Source organism: Leptinotarsa decemlineata, unplaced genomic scaffold (assembly GCF_025532065.1).
Source record: "Leptinotarsa decemlineata unplaced genomic scaffold, Ldec_3_MD MMD2_tig00001393_RagTag_RagTag, whole genome shotgun sequence".
In the NCBI taxonomy this organism is placed as follows: Eukaryota; Metazoa; Arthropoda; class Insecta; order Coleoptera; family Chrysomelidae; genus Leptinotarsa; species Leptinotarsa decemlineata.
Genome location: NW_027412562.1, coordinates 1780371 through 1802997, shown reverse-complemented (window position 1 = coordinate 1802997; position 22627 = coordinate 1780371). Strand labels below are relative to the sequence as shown.

The window sequence follows — 22627 nt, the reverse complement described above, 5'->3', positions numbered from 1 at the left end:
AGTTGAAGATATTTACATTATATTCTAGGGTTGTGAAGCATTTATCAGGAGCTTCAAAAAGATATGTCACAAGACTCCTCTTTTCATTTAATTTTTTTCCTAGATGGCGCCCATTCGCCATCTTGAAAGTTTTATCTGTCAGTTCCACTTCAAAATAAAGTATTCATGCAATAATTTCATTATCCCAAATTTTAATTTTTTGAGTTGACATGTTCAAAAATAAAAGGGGGGTATATGAAAAAAAAATTGTCATATTAGTGTGTGACCCCTGTGATGATTGTTGGGTACTGAAATCTTTATAAAAAATTTGTGATTAAAATATACATGAAAAAATTTTAATGTGGCTTTAATATACTAGTAAACTCAATAATCTAGTTATTGAAATATATCACTGAAGATCCTAAATTTCAAATATTAGTAGTAAATACTTCAATATAAATTCTTACATCATTAGAAAATTAATTAATTATTTTTTGATGAACCTGTTGATAACAATTAAGAAAAACATTCGTGCGCTACTCCCTATCAGCTGATTCTGATTGTCAGTCTTCATGCCAACAAGCGAACATACAAAATTTAAAAAAAAATAATTAACAGTGCCACGATAAGAGAAAAATAAATTAAATTAATAATTGTTGATTATCTCCTAGAGAGTTGATAAATCAAATTGATCTGTTACTTATTCATTATTGATTTTTCCAATAAACAAAAAGTGACATTATCGTCTATCAAAGATATAATTTTTATGTTTGTATTTGAATTTACTGATATTGAATCTCTTCAATTGCTCAGGCATTGAATTGTAGAGTTTCACCGCACCAAATGCCCTTTGAAACTGTGCAGTACGATGTCGTGGCATAATTAATTTGTTTTCATTTCTAATATTTATTGAGTGAATATCTTCACGCATAATTAGTTTTTGTATTAAATGATGAATCACTTGGTTTGACATACTGAGCCCGCAGAAATTTTTGAAGGCTTCAGAAATGGAATCATATATACGAAGTCCATGAATTGGACGGCAACAAGAATTTTGAACATTTTTTATTGTTCTTTCATCTGAATCATATAAGTATGATCATGCACAGCAGTTGAAGTGGTTTAGCAGCAAACTATCACAAAGCATTTTTTTAGAGTTTGGCTCAAAATGAAACGATTGCAGTATATCAGTTTCAATGACATGTGGGCTTTTTTCATTAATGTTTTAACATGGTCAGTGAATCTAAGGTCGGTGCCACCAACCGAGTTGTAAGTGGAAATTGTTTTTTGCGAATTTACCATTTTTTTGCGATTCAAAATGCATCGTTATTGTTTGATCAGGATTAAATTGCAAATCAGATACTTGATTAAATCTAGATCAGCGTTAAAGTGATAAAGTGCCTGTAAAATGCATACATATCGTCATACCATCAGCATAAGTCTGTATTTTAAAATTCTTCATTTACGAGATGATATCGATAGTATAAGTGATGAATAATAAAGGTCCCAAAATGGAACCCTGTGGTACTCCATATAGAATATCAAATATCCCAAAAATATCGAAACGTTTTGAGATCTACCCAGTGAATAAGAGCAGATGAGAAATGAGGCAGCATTATCAAAACCAAAATATTTGAGTTTCCTGCAAATCATGATGGTATCGGAAAATCTAGTAAAACTAGAGTACTGTATCTTGTGTAACAGTAGCAAGAGCGGTACCTGTACTATAGTCCTGATGCCTAAAATATTATTGCGATAGCGATAACAGATTATTAGTATTGAAATATCCATTTATTTATGAATAAATAACCCTTTCAACAATTTTGCAGCATACTGATAATTCTGAGATCAGAATAACTGGCTGGATCATTATTCTTGGGAACGGGTTTCCCAACGGCAATTTTCCACAAGTCTGGACAGCATGATCGTTCAAAACAACAATTGATGATATGTGTAATGTATTTATCTCTAAACGGGCCCGAATTTTCATATCAATAGGGCACATTATGAGGAACTGACACTCTTGAATTTTTCATTAAAGGTGTCTTAAATATTTATAAAGAAAGCACTTATTGGCCTTGACCGGTTTCTAGCAGTTCATAGACGACGGGCCGCCGATTTTCAACCGTTTTGCCTCCGACTATGAATTCATAGATTTCTCTCAAGAGCAAAGTGAGTACATTTACAAACAAAAAGTGGTCGTTAGCAAATAGCAATAAGGCATGGTTTTGTGTGAGGTGAAGCCTTCCTACGACAGAAATTGAGCAATAGTCGAATTTCCTTTTGTAAAATAACCGAAACGACGTCCTTGACTGCTGCTGTTACAGTTGAATGTCGCATTCGTTATTTGAGTAATCATTAACTTGAGATCGAAATTTTTCTATTTCGTTTTCAATTGATGATTCAAGCGAAATGTGAAAGACTGAAAATAATTATGCTTTCAATGTTGTATTCTTAAATCGAAGAAAAATTATGTAGCAGAAATTAATCTTCAACATTTCAAGAAAGAGAAAAACTAGATTTATTTTCCACATTTTCCATGAAAGTTATTCAATGTAGGTATAGGGCGTTCCCACGAAATTTGACCCCCCCCCTCCTGTAAGTCAGAAACGGACATGTAATCGAAAATTTCAAAGAACACGTCAAATTTTATTTCTAGAGGGACTAATTCTTGTATGAAATCATACCCGAAACTTCACCCCCCTGCGGTCATTAACTACCCCCCATTTTTTTCACTGGGATGGTGGGTCGAGTGATACATCATTTGAAAGGTCTTTTGTCCCTCTATCACTTCTGTAATTTTTTTTTCGAAATTGGTTGATTCGTTATTGAGAAACTAAATGTTGAACGTTTCATTTATGAAAAAACAGAGGAAATCAACAAAAGTAATATCAATGGCAACACAATCAACGGATAAAGTGTTCAAAATGACCACCACCTATTTTCATACAATAATACAGTCTACTTTCGAAAGCGTCCCTTACATTATTGCAGATGTCCGGAGTCAGAAATCGGCATTCCCGAACAATTCTTTGTCGCAGGTCTTCTAGATTTGTAGAATTCATTTAATGTAACACAATGCGTTGGATCGGCAGAAGGGGTCCAGTAGAGTGGCCAGCTAGATCACCTGATCTCACACCAATCGACTTCTTTCTGTGGGGATACCTGGGGTCGGAAGTGTACTCTACTGAGCCTACACATTTTTGAATGTACGTTCTTGCACATGCAATTTTCAAATGAAAATTTTCCGGAATAACATATTTCAAGTTTTTACTAAACCCATAGAATTATTTTGAACTATCAATACTCATTAACGTATTTTTCTGTGCTACAGCCAAATATAATATAAGTGAATATCAACTGTCTTCAAAATTATTCGAGATAAAATGGAGCAGTTCAATTCTGCTGTCATAATTCTTCAAAGTATTATTTCACTTCTTTTGAAACACGTCATTTCATACTTGAAACTCAATAGTTTATCAAAGCTTTGACATTAATCTATCCTAAGAATAAACTTTCAATTCGTTCATATATTTTCTTAGATCATTGTTTGGAATAGCCAAGTTAATGTCAAAGATTTCTCCTACACACGCATACGTGAATGTTGTTTTAATATTTATATAACGTGATATTATATTGATATTCGTAACAATTCAACAGCAGACTTGTAACAGCGATTTGTGAAGTCACATTGTCTTGTTAAATTTTAAATATCTAGGTAGGTTCTGAACCCTTGTTTGAATAAAAACCTGCCTCTGTACTCTGTATCATATGTCAGAGTAGATTTTCCAATCGGATTTCGTCGTTGAAGTTTGAGATAAAAAAGTTTTGCTCCTGCTGATTGTCACAATTTAAAAAAAAAGAATGTATTTTTGAAAAATTATTTCATAACATTACAACAAATGTTTTAGACGTATCTGGTACTACTTCTCAGTTATCAGATTTTGGGTTTATGCAGACATTCTCTAGTATATTACTAGAAATGATTGAAATTCATGTCATTTAATAGTCATTTATACTGTGTGTCAATTTTAAAACTTACAATGGGCTATATCTCACGAACGAAAGCTGATATCGAAAAATGCTTGAAACCGTTTCTAGGATGGTAAGGGGGAACTAAAGTGACATGAAAGAGAACTCACCCCCATCAACCCCCTAGGCACCACCCACCAAAACACAAAAAGTTTAAATTGCAAACACCTACTTTTGATACATCACTGAAAAGACTATAAAAATGCTATCCAATGGTATAAATAATATTTGTACAAGGTGAAGCAATAATTGTGAAATTTTGGCTTAAATGGAATCTTCAATGAGGTTTTTCTTGAACTGCAAATTTATTAAAAATGTCAATTGAGTAAATGTTCAAAGTAGGTTCCATTGTTTTGTAAACATTAATACAGCCTATTTTCAAATTGTGCACGAACTTTGGCAAATGTTCTAGTAATGGTGCGACATGCTTGCGTAATTCTTTGTCGCATTTCCCCAAAAGACGCAGGTTGAGTTTCATAAACAACTGACTGGAGGTGACCCCACAGAAAAAAGTCAGGTGTCGCCAAATCTGGTGACCTCGGTGGCCACTCAATGGGACCTCTTCTTCCAATCAATTTGTTCGGTTAATTAGTATCCAACCAGTGCCTAACTGCAGCTGCATAGTGAGGAGGTGCTCCATCTTGTTGGGAGTGCAGCAAATCTTCGTCTACAGCTAGGTTGCCTTGGTCGTCCCTTTGATTCTCTAATTCATGCACAATTAAAGGTTCGATGGTATTTTCCAGCATACCGAGATAAATGTCGCCACTTAAATTGCCTGTTATGAACAAGGGACCAATTATAGCATCGTCTAATATTCCTGCCCAAAGTACATTCATCACTGAAACAAATGTTTTTAAACATTCTCGGTTCAACGCGAATTCTTTCAGTCATGAGTTCACAAAACTCAATTCGTCGGTCTGGATCATCATCGCCTAGTTCTTGAAAAATTTGTGTTTTGTACGGGTGAAACTTATGTAATTTCAACACCTTTCTAACCGACTCATGTGAAAGTCCTGTCACTGCAGATACTTGACGTGTTGATGCAGTAGGCTCCATTGCAAAATTTTCAAGGACCTCAATTTGGGTTGCTTCATTAAGTATTATCGGATCATTCCTTTTTTTATTTTGCACTTATCCCGTTTCTCTAAACTCTTCAACAAAATCGCGGACGTACGCGTGACTTACATTTTTGTCCGGATGCCTATAATGAAATATTTGAGCTGTTTTTAAATAACACTAATTCTGGGAGGCAAATATGAAAAGTATCTCCACGCGCTCAGGTATACTGTAAGCCATCGTGTCAACTACAGCTGAACGACAGTACAGATCGTACAAATGATGAAAACTAATGACATTCAAAAGTCTCAAACAAGCCAAGAGATATTGACTCTTACAGAACCCAAAAAACAAGATCTTTCCAACTTGTTTTGCAAAAACGGCAAATTAAGTTTTTATTTAACAATAACAATTTTTATTTTCCTCTAAAAATATTTGTTTATTCATCAGGTTTTTTGTAACCCTCAGATATAATACACTCGTGCCAGCTTGTTTTATAATCCTTGAAGCAGTTCTGATTTGCACTTTTTGAAATGTCCTTGAGCTCTTCTCAATCGTCTCAAAACGCTGTCCTTTCATGGGCCTTTTCAAACTAGGTTTAGTTTGGTCAAACTAGGTTTAGTTTGATCTTCCTCTTGATCAAAATATGTCAAGTTTGATCTTCCTCTTGAAGATGATCACTTGGTAATCGAAACACGTGACGAGGTGTTGAAATAACGGTTTGGTGTTGAGAAAAAATTACGAACAGGTAATGACGAGTGAGCAGGTGCATTTGTGCTTTATCTTAATGGAAAATCCATGAATTGATTTTTCCACAATACCGGACGTTTTCTTCGTATTGGTTCTCGCACCTGGCGCATTACTACAAGATAATACTCCTTATTGACAGCACGGCAATTTGGTAAGAACTCCTGATACACTATGTCACGGTAATCCAAAAAAACAGTGCGCAAAATATTGTCATTTGATCTAACTTGGCGTGCTTTTTTGGTCTTGATTGGACTTTGCTTCCGATGTCATAACGACATACCTATGATTCCTCACCAGTTATGACCCTTTTAAGCTGATCTGGATCGCCAATGACGCCATTCAACCTAATTCTATTTCCACACAAAATTTGATGCAAATTCTTCGACACATTTGTGTGCATAGATCACTGCTACAGAAGCTACATCACTATGGAATATAGGTAATCTTTCAAATAGTGAAGTTGATAAGAATCTCAATAGGGTATATTGACAATGAAGTTCTTCAAGGTTCGGTACTTGGTATAACAATGTTTCTGCTCTGTGAAAAAATAAGAATACATTCAATCGTACCTCCTTTCTCTAGATTAGATAGAATGTGGACTATTTTTATCACTCAATAACTTACGAGTTTCTTGGAGTATGGGAGGGATGCCGTATTTTGAGAACTCCACGTACGGATAGGAATTAGTGCCGCAAATTAAATGGTATTCATTGTTCGTGCTAAAAAAAGAGCCCTCATATATCTGACTGAAACAATCTGATGTATACCTTCATTTATTACTCACAGCACCTCATAAATGGGGATTAGATATTTTGATGCCGCACCTGGTTGGAATATTCAGAGCCTTCCTAGCTCTGACGTATATTCCCAGTAAGTGGAGAGAAGTACTAGTGGTATTCATACCCAAACCAGGAAGGATGGACTACACATTACCACAAGCATTCCGACATATTAGTCGTACATCGTTTTTTTTAAAAACTATGGAGATACTATGTGAGCAGTACATGAGAGATGAAGTATTAGTTCGTAACCCACTTCATTCAAATCAGCTTGCAAATACTCCGAGAAGGTCTACTGATTTGGCCTTCCACCATGTGGTTGGTAGAATCGTAAGATCATTGGACAACTAAGAATCCACCCTGGGTATATTCATAGATATCTCGGGAGCGTTTGATAAAACAACTTTTCCAACAAATACCTAGTAACTACAGTCCAGGAATGTACCTCTGGTAGTGGAAGCATGGATACTCAAGATGCTCTCTAGTAGATCAATAAGTATCAATGTAAAAGACATTACAGTGAGAGGACGTCCACAGGGAGGGGTCTCATCACCCCTTCTTTGGAACGTAGTTCTAGATACCCTGATTAATCACCTCAACAATAATGGATTCTACACAATTGCATATTCAGATGACAAGAGTTATCTTGCAGATCGGCAAATTTGTGAACATACTGTGTGATAGATTCCAGATGAGCTCAAATTATTAGAAACATGGTGTAAGGAACAATCACTGTTGATCAATCCCAAGAAGACTGAGATGGTCCTTTTCACCAGGAAAATGAGTTTATCGGGCTTAAAACCTCCCGAAATCTTCAAAAGCAAACTAAACTTCTCTGAAGAGGTGAAATACCTTGGTACTATCCTCGACAGGAAGCTAACATGTAACTCTCACCTACAGAGTAGAGCAAAAAGAACATATGTGACTTATGAGCAATGTCGGGGGAGAGTGGGACGCGAATGGGCTCTTTTATCCCGTGTGGCAACGTCTGCTGCAGGCAGCCAGTGAAGCATTTTTTTTTTCGTTAATCAGCTGTCGCCCCCATACGAACGACAACTCTCAGAAATTGAGAAACTTGTGCGAGCTAAGGACTTACGAGGTCTTACCTTTTAACGTGTGATTTCTAACACGGTTGCAGAATCATCCCCGCTTCAACCAAACAAATTCTCTCGAGAAAAATATCTGGTCGAGGCGGGAGTCGAACTCACGATCTTCCGATCGTGAGTCGGGCGCACTACCACCGCGGCCAATTCCACAATTGAACCCAGGTTTGTGTTTGATAATAATAATACTGTTTTATTCCTTTTAGATCATACAATTATGATATAAGAAACGTCAAATACAAGTATATTGAAACAACAATATGCAGTTTAAAATATAACGGAGTTATATCAAGTGAAAAACAATCATTATATACAATATACATTCAAATACATATAAATTATACATTATGTACAGTCATTTTTATAGAAGTCTTCCACTGAATAAATAGCCCGATCAATTAAAAACTCTTTGAGGTTCATTTTAAACTGTTTGATATCGGAGAAATTTTTTAGAGTAGAAGGTAGACAATTGAAAAGTCTTGCTCCGGCCAAAAAGGGAGACTTCTCATAGGTTCAAGTCCTGTGTTGTTTAATTTTAATTAAATTTCCCGATCTTGTGGGATATCGATGGCACTGAGAATTGGACTCGTAGTCATTCATATTTTTTCACGTATGGACTAAACAACCATAGATATAGATTGCTGGGAAAGTCAAAATTTTATTTTGTTTAAATGAGGGCCTACATGATTCGGTTCTATCTAGATTAAAAATTAGGCGAAGAATTCTTTTCTGAGCTATAAAAACACGATCCGCTCCTGTAAAATCTCCCCACAAGATGACAGTGTAGATTGAACCATTGAATAATACACGTTAATCAAAGATTTTACATCCAAAACCTGACGTAGTTGCAATAGTGCATAAAAGATGCTATTAAGTTTTTTAATTACATGGTTTAAATGAAATTTCCAAGATAAATTTGTGTCAATGTGAACACCCAAAAATTTGGTTGTTTCACTGGGAGAATTGTGACATTATTGACAAAAACCTGTATATGATTAATAAATCTTTTTTTACCAAAAAATTATATTCTAATGAACCCTACAGAGTACAAATAAAACAGATCACAGAGTCAGATGCTACAAATGCAATACGCCTATATACATACGGCTTAAAAACCAAAGAAGGCTCAGGATGTGGAGTGTACTAAGCCTAAGGATTAAGTGGGAAATGGGAAAAAATACTAGCGTGGTTCAAACAGAACTGGCTGGTATCTCAATCGCCGAAAAAGAAATAACCAGGAAAGGAATTTCTGGCAAAAACTCAACAATCTGTACTGATAGCAGACAAGCCCTGTTAGCCTTGAACAGGCAACGTGTTACCTCTGGGCTAGTACTAGAGTGCCACCAAGATTTAGCCAAAGCCTCGGTAGATAATAACATTATCCTGAGGTGGGTTAAAGGGCACGACAGGAGTAAAGGTAATCGCATTGCCGACTCCTTAGCCAAGGAAGCGGTTGGACTGAAAATTTAAGACCCAGTGACACCTACGGCCTGATGACATCGACAACTGTGGAACTAGCCAAACGTCATACCCATGCTCAATCCACAAAGAAATGGGATGTAATCAAAAAATGCAATATTGCCAGGATCACCCTGGGAAGCTGGCGCCGAAGAAATATCTGGCGATGACCAGGAGAAATCTACGCTCAACAATAAGATTTCTGATTGGCCACTGTCAACTAAGGAAACACCTCCATATTATGGGGCTAGTGTTCACACCTCTATGCAGGATGTGTGAACAGAAAGATGAAACTGTGAGGCATGTCCTATGCGAGTGCCCGGAGTTATCATCAATAAGAGAGAGTCTGTTCGGCGAGTCTTGGCCTACACCTGCCGATATAAAGGAGATGTCTCCAAGTGACCTGTTCACCTTCCTGGAAAGGACAGGATGGACGATGATCTAGAAGGACAACTTCTCAGGAGGATGTACAATGGGTCACATGTAACCTAAGTGCTGTGGGCCTACAGTCACCCTCCCTACTCTACAAATACAGATTCCTTATAACAATTTCCATTAAAAACAGGAACATCAGAACATTTGGTTAGTATTTCAGGCGAGCAACCTAGCAATTGTTTACCACTAAAAGTAATTCTACAATTTATCGAACATCATCTGCCTTAAAATATAGGGGAAATGAAATAAAGCGTGGATAATAAAAATATAAGAAAACACTAAGAATAGGGGTTAACAAACTGAATATCTGATCTCCAACAATTCTACAATTTTGAAGCTGGGAAATGACAAGCAAATTTCATTTAATGAAAATTCGCAAACATTTCATGCCGAACATTTTCCATTGACAGTTTGTTATTATACACCCTGTCGGTTGCACGAACGTCACAGACGCGGTTCGGTCCAAAAATTCCACCACCGCAATTCCGCAGTGCTCATCTCTTTCGCATCCCCCGCGATTGGCCAGATATTGATTTTCTTAGTAGTTCGTTGCATCGCTAGCAAAATTGCCAAGGAGATGATGGAAATCCTTGTATCCGTGAAAGTGTCTGTAGGTCGCTTCAGATATCCGATATAGGCAGATTACTTGAATCTAGAAAGAGGATTTCGTGTTTCACAAAGTTGCTTGTATCCGTTTGATTTGTGTCAACCGATTGTGTATCGGTTTGTCGATCATTTGTCAGTGGAATAAAAAAATACCATCAGGTTTTGCACATATTTCATGAGTCTACAACAGTGTTTCTCAAAGTGTGGCCACGGCGCCCTGGGGCGCCGTGGAACCTTTAATGGGGTGCCGTGGGCCACGGTGAGTCTCAAGGTACAACGTTTCACAACATAGGTAACTGAGAGTAAAGGTAATGAGTCGGTACCTATTAATAAAAATCTTCTGATAATATGATAATATTGGTAATTGCAAAATGCAATCCGTTCTGACAGCTACCTACCTACATATATTAATTAAATATTTAGTGTAGTTTTTATGTTCGCGGCGCCGCGACAACCTTCAAAAAACATAAGGGAGCCGTGAATTCGAAAAGTTTGAGAAACACTGGTCTACAAGTATTGATGACAGCGAGTTTTGTACAGATCTTGAAAATAAATGTACAGAGTGAGCAAAACTACTCAAATTTTATGATAAACTTGATGCTGAAAACCGCATATGGATATTTATCATCGTTTCTGAGGTACAGCATGTTTATCAAAAATGTGCGTTTTCGAAAAGTTGCTTTTTTCCTGTCAAAAATTTCTTGTTTCTATGAAAACATTTCCAAAACACCTTTTCACGTAGAACTCAATGGTGTAGAAAAATATTGTATTGACATAAGATATCAATAGTTATTGATGGAAAATTATTTGAGGTAAATTCAAATAATTTCATTAGAGATTTATCCAGAGAAATAGCTGTTCCACCGTCTGTTATTCAACGAATTCTGATGAAACATAAGATTTCTCCTTATTAACAGTGCAAACACTAGACCTAGTGACCCTGAGAGGCGATTGGGGTTTTGTCGGTGGTTTATGAATAAATTCACACAATGTCCAAACTTCTATAGAAATATATGGAGCGATGAGGCTAATTTTTCAAATTATGGGATATTTAATAGAAAGAATGTTTATTATTGGAGTAGACATAATCCATTTCTAACCACAATCCGCAAAGACGATTTATTATTAATGTTTAGTGGGGTCTATTTGGAGGCAAGAGTTTTGGAAGAGTTATTTTATGATCTTAACCTGGTGGCTCGTCAGATGATCTATTTTCAGCAGTATGGAGGACCAGCACATAATTTCAGTGGCGTAAAAAATGTTGCGGGACTGTTTTGGCCTGTTATCTGGCCTCCTCGTTCACCAGACATGGCACGTCTAGTTTTTTATTTTTGGGGATTTCAGAAAAATGATGTGTATAAAATAAAATATAATAATGTAGATGAGCTGAAAAATTATATGGAAACTATAATAATCAATAGAATTGATAGAATTAATAGAATAGAATTGTGTTGAAAGCAACAAGTACTGTCAGGATAAGGGCCCAAATATGGTTCAACAAGAAGGCGATGTTCTTGAATATTTACTCGATATTTATAGTCTTTATTCGCCAAAACAAAGAAATTTTTTGTACTAGTGAAAGAAAGAAATATTTCCACATAAGTCGCTCATTTTCAACTCTAGAAAGAAAGGTGACATGAGCTTTGTTGTTGAGAATGTTATTACGAATCGAAATGCATGATAAACTATAGGGTGTTCCATTTGAAAAAATGTCATTTTATAAAAAAAATTTGATAACGCGATTATCAATTTTTTTGTTTTCGGCATCGAGAAGGTCATTGAAAATGCTACTAGTTTGTCCATTTAACCGAATTCGTAGCATCAATAATAACGGCGTTGGCAATGTTGCGACTTAATTGGAACACCCTGTATACTTAGATCCAAAATTATCTAATGAAAATGACTCAAAATGAATTCTTCTTTCGAAAGTTTATCTGCAGCAGGAAAAACTTGTGCTTATTTGAATACGAGATTTTGTACATTTAGTTTTTCATATCAATAGCGGACTAGACTATGAACATTTCGTAGTGATAAACCAAGTCAATACCTACTTTTTCATACGCTGAAACATAAATTAAGAATCTCTTCAACCTCCAACTTCCGACTACCTCCCTGTATCGGAGCAAGGCGAGCGAGCTCTAATAAAAAAGTGAAGCCAGACCAGGCAGTATGTTTTTAGTCTCGACGGGGTTCTTTTTTTTTCGTGTTCGTATGGACCCAAGCGGCAGCAGACAAACTCGGATAATGCAGCAGCGCAACTATTTCTTGCACGCTTCGGATGTACTTTCAGAAGAGAACCTTTGCCGAGAAATCCTCCGAGTGATAGGGACGGTTGAGCAAATGTGGCCGTAGTTGAAACCAGCGGCGTCTGTAAACATTGATGTGTGTCTACATGGGCGTTGTGGATGTGCCCAGAAGATCGACGCAGCGGCGTGTCTCGGTGGAGTAAGAAAAAGAAAGAGCAAGGATGGCGTGAATGGAGTCGTCAAGCGATCGGAAGAGTATAGGACATCAGAGGTGTTTGACGAAATGGTTTAGACTTTTGCGGCTGAGGTTTTCAGTGTCACTGTTTTTCCAGTTTGAAAGCCGTAAATTTTTGGAATTTCTTCCTGACGTTTCGCTGGCACGAGTGGCTAGCTTATTCAGAGGTTTAACTATGATGGCTAGCAAGCCATGTCATCGGACAGTAGTCCGATGACAGCAGGAAGAAATTCCAAAAAATCCACGGCTTTCAAACTCGAAAATCAGTGACACTGACATCAGAGGTGGTTATGATAAAGACTGACATGAAAACATTCAGTTTTTGAATAATGTGCAACGAGTTTTTTTTTAAGGGAAAAACACAAGCACTACAGGAAAAACCTTAAGGCGCTCTGAGAGCGAAAGTAGCGGTTCACATTGGATTTGAATCGCTGGAGAATAAATCCATTTGAAACATCGTTCCAGAAACTTTATTTCACATAAACGCAGTTCTTCAATTGAAAAAGTTCTTAAACAGTGAGGTTTTAGGTGTACTGAGTTGAACCCATGACCATCCACAGTCTGTCGCGTATTTCTCATTTGTACCATCTTGGTAGAATCAAATTTGCCAAGTCACTTGAACACCTCCCGTGAAAGTATCTATAAAAGAGAGACAAATCTCCAATCGTTCTTCGGTGTTCCAGACTATCAAGGTCTTCAATAAGGCAAATGGCTCTTTCTTGGAGGGAATCCAGCAGCTTCAGGGCATGTTTGGGGGCAGATCTCCATACATGAGAACAATACTCCAAAAAAGGTCTGATCTGAGCTCAATGAAGCATCAAAAGTTGCTGAGGTTCGTACAATTTTCTGGTTTGGAACAGTCTTCCTAGCTATTGCGAAGCGGCCTTTGCAATTCCAGCGACATGATTGTACCAAGACATAATGGTGTCCATTTTAACCCCCAACAAACTATATAGAAGCAGAAAGCGGAATTGTCTGTCCTAACATTAATGTATCCGGTATGAAATTGGTGAATTTTTGAGAATGATGATGTCCAAATTGTTAAGGATACGTAATATTAATGAAAACTGAAGTTGTGACTGGGCGCCATCTGGGAATCAAAATTAAATAGAAAGGGGGGGTCTTTAACTACATAATATGAAGTAATAAGCTTGAGGTCCGTTCAGAAGATGCTCGAAATGGTTGTGTTGAACTTCTTGACATATAATTCAAATAGTTTCTTACTTGTCTGGAGTAATGTGGTGGTGCTCCATCTTGTTGGAATACAATATCCATATTGAATGCATTATGATTCGCTTCGACGATTTCAGTGATAAGAGGATCAACAGTAGTTTCCAGCATATTCAAATACAATAAATTCAAATCAATAAATAGAGGTCCTACAATATAATTTCCACTATTCCTGCCAAAGGTGATTTTTTTCTGGATATTGGGTATGTGTTTCCACGAAAACGTAAGGGTTGTTGTCACTCCAATAACGGCAATTTTGTATGTGAACATTGCCGTTTGAAAAAAATGTACATTCGTCACTAAAACAAATATTGTGGAGATAGGTAGGATGCCTTGCAATGGTTTCGTCATGATTTCGCAGAATTCTGTCCTTCGATCAGGGTAATCTTCAGTTAATTGGTGTACCACTTTAATTTTGTATGGATGATACCTATTTTCATTCAAAACTCTTCATACAGTAGAAAGAGATACCTCACAAACATTCGCGACGGAATAAGTAGACTGTTTGCACTTGCTGTTCTTCCGGAATGGACGGATGATCTGGGGTCTTTTTGTTATGTACACTACCGGTAGTTGTGAATTTGGATACAAGTTTCCCCAAATATTTCATACAGATAGGAAGATTCGGGAAAACGTTCATTGAAAATCATTTCGGTCTCGTGAAAGTTACGCGTCGCACCGTAAATACAAATCGCTTCAATATTTTCTTCCAATGGACGAGAATTGACCATTTTAGAGATTGTTGACGTGGTACCTTTCTGCTTGTAAAACGAAAACTAAATGAGAATATTCTTACTGAACAATGATGATCATTGTCGTACTGACATTTCTTGACGTTTTTATAAATAAAAAATAACTTAACAAACCTCATCGGGTTGTTGAAATTGCCATATGGCAGATAAAGAGGAATATTTGTAGAAATATAGATATTAATGTGTTTGTCTTTAGGAAGTTATTAAATGTTCCGCCATTTTGTAGTAGGTGAAGATATTGACTTCAAATTCTAGAGTTATGAAGTATTCGTGAGGAGCTTCAAAATGATGTGTCACAAGACCCCCCTTTCCATTTAATTTTTTTTCCCAGATGGCCCCCAGTCGCCATCTTGTATGTATCTTTAGAGTTGTAGGGGGCTGTAGATAATCAATCATTCCTCAGAGCCGTAGGGGACTGTGTGGCATGGTTAAGTTGTTAGAAACGCAAGTTTCTAAATGCATAAAATAGTTGTGTATGTATTTGTTATTCACTGTTCATGGACTGATAAACTGTTCATATATTTCGTTAGTATTTAGATCCCTTGACATGAGGAGTGGGGGCATTCTCTTTACTATAGGGAACGTAACTAACTCCCGGACGTAACACCTGACAAAAGGTAATTTTTTCCGGTATAGGACGGAACTCTAGTACAGCCTTTCTATTTACTGATGCTTGGGAATAGTTCAGATCGATTGTGGTACGTTAACTTCTATCACTTTACTTCGTGGTTAGGGTTCTTCATTTATTTGTACCAAATACTACAGTTTGAAAGTGGTAAATTGAAATATAGTTGCTGTAATCAAAATAAAGTCCATTGCACATGTTTACTTGGAACATCAACGGTTTAATTCGAAAAACGTTCTCATTTTCTCAGTATATTTTGATACTGACGATAAATCATCAGATATGGTACCTCAATGAACTATGTCAATTGTGTTATTCAAGGTTTTGTGTTCAAAATGGTGACAGCCTGGTGTCTGAGAATTTCTTTAAAGGTGCTCCGGACTTTCTGAAGCATTTCCGGTGTGATTTTCCGAACACCTACAAACATCCAACGGGACCAAATCAGGTGACCTTGCGTGCCATTCCACTTATCCTCTTCGACCGATTCATCTTCCAGGAATGACCTCATTCAAATATCGACGAAAATCAGACGCACGTTTTGTTGAAACGGTCTCTATAGAATGTTAATTATGTTGATCAAATGCTTGAAAAATCACCAATATGAAACTTAATCAGTTTCCAGTTCGTGAACTTGCTATACACAGACACATAAGGAAGACATCAACGCGAAAGATATCGATTCAATCTTTTCTTTGATCACGAAAGAGCGTACTGAGCACCGTCAAAGACCTCCAACAATTCGAGACGAACGAACATCTATAAATAATTTGTAATTTACTTTGTTATTTATGGATTTCGCAGACCTTCGAAACGACGCGTAGTGACTAAGCAAGTGTTCGTATCTGAATTGCTGAATGGAAAAATCAATGGGATCGAATAAAAAATCTCATTCGAATGATTACCTCTGACCTAAGGATAATTATTTTCAGGGTTGTACTACACGTTAATATTTTTCTCATAATGAAGAAGTCCACACACCGGGTGTAACCTGAGGCTGTTTGTTATTGTCTATAATTAAAAAGCTTTTTTATAATATACAGGGTGGTAATTATATCCTCCTGATGTCTGAGAATTCATCCAAAGCGACTAGGTGTGATATACTGACATTGAGCAATAATGCGTTGTCATAAATCACCTTGATGTTGGTTGAGTTTTCACCCCACAAAAGTCCAACGAAACTAGATTCAGAATCACATATTTTTCAAAATGAAGACAAAGTATGTCAGACAACATAAAAACGAAGTTTTCGAATACAATATTTATTCTTATCCCATAACGAACATTAATAAACAACGCGTGTGGACTCCAAGAATGCTTAGCTGTGACTGTTCTCATTCAACCGATCCAGGGTTACTCGTCATCTCCTACATTCGGCCATCCTGCTAAAGGTCTGCCCTCAGACCTTATTCTGATCTGAGAACAAAAAAAATATTAGAAAAATTCAACAGAGCAACGTTTGCTCAATGGTGACGTTCACCAAAGGTAATGTTTACCTTTTTTTTACTTACAGAGCAACGTTTGCTCAATGGTGACGTTCACAAAGGTAATGTTTACCTTTTTTTTTACTTACAGAGCAACGTTTGCTCAATGGTGATGTTCATTAAAGGTAACGTTTGCCTTTCCTACTTACAGACCAACGTTTGCTCAATGGTGACGTTCACCAAAGGTAACGTTTACCTTTTCTACTTACAGAGCAACGTTTCCTCAATGGTGAGGTTCACCAAAGGTAACGTTTACCTTTTCTACTTACAGAGCAACGTTTGCTCAATGGTGACGTTTACCAAAGGTAACGTTTACTTTTTCTACTTACAGAGCAACGTTTGCTCAACTTACTTTTGGTCGTCTTGTTTACTTATCCATTTCTTAAGATGATCTGGAGACCTAACTGTTCTTAAGCGTCTATAACCTTCTCTGAGATCTTCCGCTTCGTGACAATTGTGAGCTACATGTCCTGAAATACCAGAATTAAAACAAGTTAAACCTCCTTTGGAATTTTTCCTATTTTGGTCTTGATGAAAAGGACGACTTTTAAATGAAAGACTTTGATAACTAGCACTAGGGACTGTAATTTGAGATGGCATATCTCCCATGGTATCCAAATAAGCATATAACAAATTAGCATCAGTATACTGGGCTGATCTAACAGTACGGGCTAAATTTTCATCTGTTATATCACCTATTACAGCATCGACCAAATATTCATCAGGAATTGCAAATTGAGTGCTTTTTATTTTGACAACTTTTGCCTAAGTTTTGACTTTAGCAAATTAGAAAATGGAACTGACTTCCGGAATTGGAGTTTCATTAAACGTTTTACTTCTGCCCAACTTACGTCATATTTGGCATTTTCGTCAAACCACTGCCGTGCGTTGTCTCTAAACCTCCCCGATATCAGCCGTATTATTGAATAATCATCCCAACCATATCTTGCAGCCAGATAATCAACTCTACTAAGCCATTGTTCCACCACTAAGTTATCTTGAGACGGATCGAACAAAGGAACCAGAAACTCGTCGCCTGTTTGATGAGTGTACTTAACCTGCCTTTGCTTCAATCTCTTCAATTCAGATTTCAATCTTTTCAATTCCCGTTTCTACGGGCACTACTTGAGGAAGTACACCGTTTTCGCGAAACCGATTTTTTCTTGTCTTTACGTTTTTTTCCACCCATTTTCACTTCAAAACTTTGTACAATATTACGACGTATTCGGATTATTATCCCACCGCTGTCTTTGTCAGATAACAATATTTATTTTAATCCATAACGAACATTAATAAACAACACGTGTGGACTCCAAGAATGCTTAGCTGTGACTGTTCTCATTCAACCAATCCAGGGTTACTCGTCATCTCTACAAGTACAAATTTATTGAAAACCACTTTCCCAAAGTCAGAACAAAATTACGGACTCTCGATGTGCGTTTCGCTAACAAGTTAGTGTTCTCAGGAGATCATTGACTCATAATAATCTCCTGAGGACGCTAACTTGGTTAGCGAAACCTGCATCGAGAGACTGCAATTTTGTTCTGGTGCTGGGAAAGTGTTTCAATAGTTTTTTTTTTGTATTATGTACATGTGTATTGTTGGTTACTTTTGATTTATTATTAATTCAATTATGTGGATACTGTAGTGGAGTTTTATGTTTGTATCCCGAATATAAATAAATAAATAAATAAATTTTACCAGAGGTTCCAGTAGGAACTATCAAAACAAAATACAAAGTTCATAGCATAGTAGAATCTGTGTTTACGATTTATTGTCAGAATGGACGAATCATTATAAGAAACATTCTTCCAACAACATTTTCAATTTACCTGCAATTTAATACGTTCTCTTGAAATGATCTCATGTGGTCTTTTTTAAAGCTCCAAAATGAAGTATTCAACATATATACATATTTTAGAATTCGTTTCCAATGAATGGTCTTTCTACTTCCTGTTGTTTTCAATTAATATCATCTTTATTTAATAACGAGTGTTTGAGGGATCTTCTGAAATCGAACAACTTAACAAATGAAGCTGTTGAAGAATACATTCAACTCACCAAGCTTTGCATGGATCAAAATTATTTTCAATATAATGGCTCATATTATGAACAGCGTGAAAGAACGGCTATGGGTAACCATTGTCTCCATTTATAGCTTACCTATTCATGGGTAGGTTTGAGACGGAAGCTGGGAAAGAACTCAGTTACTTCTCTAGGGTCTGGATCAGGTATGTTGATGACATATTCGCTGTAGTGGATACAAGGATAACCAGAATCGAGAATGTCCTTTCAGATTTTTAGAAGGTCACCATTTCTTGTATTATGACTGTGATTTGAAGCAGTCTTCAGATCACAGTCATGAACATGGAGTGTTCATTTATTGTATTATGTCCATGACTATCTTCATTCAATTCGAACAACGACCTATTTTCAAAAATATGAACAGCTATATCAAAAATGTATATACATGGAAGAGGAAAAATTCCGTACATAGGTTTACATGAGTCCCTAGATGAAATATGTACGCAAGTACGCAATATGCGTTTTTGACAGGTGAAAACATCCGATGCTGAGGTGAAATTTCCCCAGAGACATATAGCATGCATAAGTCTTGAATCAGTTTGGGTGTAGTAAATTGCCAGTAGCTGTACCTCATTGAGAACATTTCGAAAATTGAAAAGAAGAAAATTCAAGGAATTCAATTTGCCCATTGGTTTATTACTTGTTCAGATTGATATATTTATTATTGGAGTTTTATGTTCAACTGCATAATAAAATTGAATTTATAGTACTATAAATTTGAAACCGTACCAACGTTTTTATTAGTGTTGAAAAATCTAAGAAGAAAATTCATTATTTTTTTCACGAAAGGATCCTTCAGAAATGCAGAGTACCGATGTTTTATTTCTTTCATCAAGTTTAGCTCAATGTACTCTTCGTGAAAAGACAGATAGTTCATCTGTCTGATGGGATGTCTTCTTTTTCCATCAGAACTGGTAATAAATTTGTTCTCTTTTACCAATTGTCATAAATATTTCAGGTATTTTTTTCGAAGATTTCATGTTCATGATACAGTAACCTCACAAAAACACGTGGCTAGTTGTCATACCTGACTATATCAGTGATTTGATCTCATTTTATTGAATAAGAGATGAATGTTCCTATGCTGTTTCGCAAACACCCAATGAAATCTACAGTGTGACCCATTTTTAATGGAAACACCCCTCTAAAATTTGAATTTGTAAATCGATTTTAATAATTTTTTTTCAAATGTCAAGTACTAAAAGGTCTACCTTGGGACCAAATTTGAAATGTTTATTAAAGTTTCAGGGCATACTACGATATTTTTCCTTAGTCAAAAATCGGGATTTTTTATTAGCGATTGTTTTATTGAAAAAATCACTACGCCACTGGATTCAGAGTGCCTCTAAATAGGTGTGACCAAAATTTCATGAAAAATATTCATCATTAAAAAAGTAATGACAACTCAAAATTCGAAAACTCACACAGCTAACAGTCACAATATATATTTTTTTTTTATGATTTCAACAATAAAGTGCCGCAAGATGAAAAAAAAAAACAAATAGCGTAAATATTTTTAATGAAAATAACGGAATTACATTCACACAATTCAACTAACAATGAAGCAAAACATTTTAATAAACGTAACTAATTTTTGAAATGTTTCGATTCACTGCAACAATTAATTCTAACTCATATTCTAGTAGACTCTACTAATCCACCTCGTATTTCGATACATGTGTCGTAGGGCTTACGAATGTTTCTGATTACGTTCCTTAGTTCTTGAGGGCTAATATCTGCACATACCTGTCGAATTCTTGCACAAAGTTCATTTCTATCTCTTGAGCGGTTTTTGTAAACCTTTTGTGTGAGAAGTCCCCAGAGAAAAAAGTCCAAAAGTGTGAGGTCTGGAGATCTGGGTGGCCACTCTATAAACGGCCTATCGATCGATTTGAAAAATTTTCGCTAAGCCGTTGCCTCACAGCTCTGACATAATGAACTGAACACCCATCTAACTGGACAATTAAATTTGATCGTTCATTGATTGGCAGCTCGTGAATAGCATCCCAAGTTTATTACCCAGTTAGGATTATCCGCTGCCCAATAGCGACAATTCTGTGATGACACTACTCCATTTGTAGTGAAAGTGGCTTCGTCGGTATATAAAATATTTTTTAGGAAATTTCTATTGTTTAAATATTCCCCTTGGGCCCATAAACAATATTCCAGGTGTCTTGCTTCGTCGCCTTCTTTGAAGTGTGTGTAAAAATTTTGGCTTGAAAGGTTTAATATTCTTCGCCTTGAGACATCTCCGAATAGTTTCTTGTGGAATATTCAAATCTAAAGTGGCATTCCTTATACTGGCATTAGGATTATTTCCGAAATAATCTAAAATGATTTGATCATTCCTGTCATTCCTGTTTCGTCTTTGTACAGGATTACTTGTTAACATCATTTTTGATACTGCACCAGTTTCATTGAATATTTTATTTATTTTATTTACCGTACCGCAGCTAATACGAGGGCGATCTGGATGTCTCTCATTAAATACTCTACAAACCTCTATAGCACTTCTAACGTTATCTCCAGAAAGGCGTACAATTTCAATTTTATCTCTTACGCTCAATCTTACACCATGACACAAAATAATTCGAAGAACTATAAGGTGAATATTGTTGACAATGGTACACTTAAATCTTTCACAAGTGTCAAACTGTAATATCATTTCCATGGCAACTGAGATTCAAATTGAAATATTAGGTCTTAGTTTTAGTTTATTTGCTTGAAAATTTGAATGTTATTCCGTTATTTTTATTAAAAATATTTACGCTATTTGTTTTTTTTGCATCTGGCGGCACTTTATTATTGAAATCATGAAAAAAAATATTTCTCATGGTTATATATGTTGATATAGGGTGTTTTTGTGACTGTTAGCTGTGTGAGTTTTCGAATTTTTGAGTTGTCATAACTTTCTTAATAATGAATATTTTTTCATGAAATTTTGGTCACACTAGAGGCACTTTGAATCCAGTGGCGTAGTGATTTTCAATAAAAAAATCGCTAATAAAAAATCCCGATTTTCGACTAAGAAAAAATATTGTAGTGTGCCCTGAAACTTTAATTAACATTTCAAATTTTGTCCCATGGTAGACCTTTTAGTACTCGACATTTCAAAAAAAAATTATTAAAATCGGTTTACAACTTCAAATTTTAGGGGGGTGTTTCCATTAAAAAGGGCCACACTGTATGATACCTAATAATAAAAATTTAAAAAAATTAGTGCACTTGGGTTACTTCTTCAAAAGTGATCAAGCCTTATATTGAAGCAAAATGTATTTTGTGCCAAAATTTTTGACCCTCTGTGTATTTGCAACAGTTGACTCGCCGACTTTCCAAATGAAGCGGGTTTTTTATAGACTGCATGATAAGTTTCAATATTATGTTACCAAACTGGACGTTCTATCGTTCTCTTTTAATGACTTTAATGAACAGAAGATATTTTTATTTTCCGCAGTAGTTTTGCGAAATCGCGAGAGATCGCCAACTCTATTTCAATAATTCACATAAATGTTATGACCATGAATATTATAATCGTCCAGGAATATTTCAATGAATTATATACATTTGTTTTTATTACTCACCGCATTTACAAACAACAGACTATTAGTCAATACTTAACTACCTACTTAATTCGATCTGACCTTGACTACAACGTATTTTACAGTATGGCTCGCGAACCTTTCATTCCTAGGCAATGATCAGATGACTTCTATACGATGTCCATTTCGATTAAGATCTGCAAATCTGGAATCCTCACATTTTAATTGTTGTATTC

The 22627-nt window shown here is 36.1% G+C and overlaps 1 protein-coding gene and 1 long non-coding RNA gene across 4 annotated transcripts in view; one reads left to right on the top strand and one right to left on the bottom strand.

The window, feature by feature from the left end:
* gus (splA/ryanodine receptor domain and SOCS box containing gustavus) overlaps positions 1-22627 on the top strand; it is a 243094-nt gene that overhangs the window by 116713 nt on the left and 103754 nt on the right. The gene's annotated exons all lie outside the window — the stretch shown is intronic.
* LOC141482585 (uncharacterized) lies at positions 16530-18227 on the bottom strand. Its single transcript, XR_012465599.1, has 2 exons — positions 17619-18227; positions 16530-17237 (listed from the first exon to the last, which is right to left on the bottom strand). It is a non-coding gene; the product is annotated as an uncharacterized lncRNA (long non-coding RNA).